Here is a 1,853-nt window from a genome sequence, read left to right as displayed (position 1 = left end):
TCAGAAGACATATATAATGTTTGGTTGTTATTTTGCAATAGTTTTAATATTAATGATAGGATAGTGTTCAGTTTTTGGCTTCCTTTCATATTTACTTTGTGTATAAAAGATTTTCTTGTAGAATTAATAGTGTAAAATGTTAAGTCACTCATACAACTATTTTGCTGTAATCATTATTATATTACATAAATCAACACGTCATAGAGATGCAGTTTTCTTGAAAGAAGGAAATTCTTTTTTTAATGAAAAAAATCAATGTCTTTTGGAAATGTCTTTTTTTTAAATAGTGCAGCACCACACATTACTTAATTTATTTAACGATTTGAAATTCTGTACATTTGTATTACTATTGATTTTATAGGAAATATTTTTAATTTCGTTGATTTACCATTTTGAGATAGTTTCTAAAAATATTTTCTGAAACAGATTTTAAAGACTATATACTTCTGCGTCCTAAGAAACTCTTTATTGTTGTTGACATTAGTTGTCGTTGAGTCAGTTCCAACACATGATGACCCCATGTGTGCAGAGTAGAACTGCACCACAGAGTTTGCAAGGCTTTGACCTTTTGAAAGCAGATCACCAGCTCTATCTTCCAAGGTGCCTCTGGGTGTGTTCAAACAGCCAACCTGTTGGCTAGTAGTCTAGTACTGTTATGGATTCAGCTGTGTCCCCCAAAAATGTGTGTCAACTTGGCTAGGCCATGATTCCCAGTATTTGGTCATCTGATGTGATTTTCCTGTGTGTTGTAAATCCTACTTCTATAATGTTAATGAGGCAGGAACAGAGGCAGTTATGTTAATGAGGCAGGACTCAATCTACAAAATTACACTGTATCTTGAGACAATCTCTTTTGAGATATAAAACAGAGAAGCAAGCAGAGAGACAGAGGGGCCTCATGCTGCCAAGAAAAAAGAGCTGAGAGCGAGTTCCTTCTTTGGACCCAGGTCCCTGTGCTGAGAAGCTCCTAGAGCAGGGGAAGATTGATGACAAGGACCTTCCACCAGAACCAACAGAAAAAGCCTTCCCTTAGAGCTGGTGTCCTGAATTTGGACTTCTAGCCTGTTAAACTGTGAGAGAATAAATTTCTCTTTGTTAAAGCCATCCACTTTTGGTATGTCTGTTAAATCAACATTAGATAACTAAGACAGAATTTGGTACCAGGAGAGTGGGGTGCTTCTCTAACAGATACCTAAAATGTGGAAGCAGTTTTGAAACTGTGAATGGGTAGAGACTGGAAGAGTTTTAAAGTGCCTAACAGTAAAAGTCTAGATTGCCTTGAAGAGATTGTTGGTGTAATTATGGATATCAAAGACTATTCTGGTGAGGACTCAGAAGGAAGTGAGGAGAGCTGTTAACTGGAGGTGGCGCAGACAGCGAGAAGCAGCACAGAGAAACAGCAGCAGCAGAACTAGGAGACCAGTGCAAGACAGCCCTGGAGCTGACCCACGAGTGACAGAACTGAGTGTCTTTGCTCAGGAGGCTTCCTGGTGGAGTGAGGTGCCTCCGGGCACTTATCAGGGGAGCTTGGCTTGCTGACCCATGGAGCAAGAGAGTTGAGTGCCTTCTGGCCTGAAGTTTACTGGTGGAGTGGAGCTAAATAGCTTTGAAACACTTGCCTGAGCAGGGTACATGAGGTCAGTGAGGTGTGAGGTGCCAAGAGACCAAGGAATGCAGGAAGCTGAGTTGCCTCAGTCTCAAAGAGTAGAGCCATGACCTCTGAGATCTCAAAGGGTGGGTCTGTGGCCTCTGTCTCAAAGAGTGGAACCATGGCCTCTGGAGTTTCTAAGGGTGAGGCCACAGCCTCCTAGGTTTCGGTGTCAGATCTTCACCATGTGGATTCTGGAGTGTGG

The sequence above is a fragment of the Trichechus manatus genome, unplaced genomic scaffold (assembly GCF_000243295.1).
Source record: "Trichechus manatus latirostris isolate Lorelei unplaced genomic scaffold, TriManLat1.0 scaffold00043, whole genome shotgun sequence".
Lineage (NCBI taxonomy): Eukaryota > Metazoa > Chordata > Mammalia > Sirenia > Trichechidae > Trichechus > Trichechus manatus.
This window is presented reverse-complemented; position numbering follows the sequence as displayed.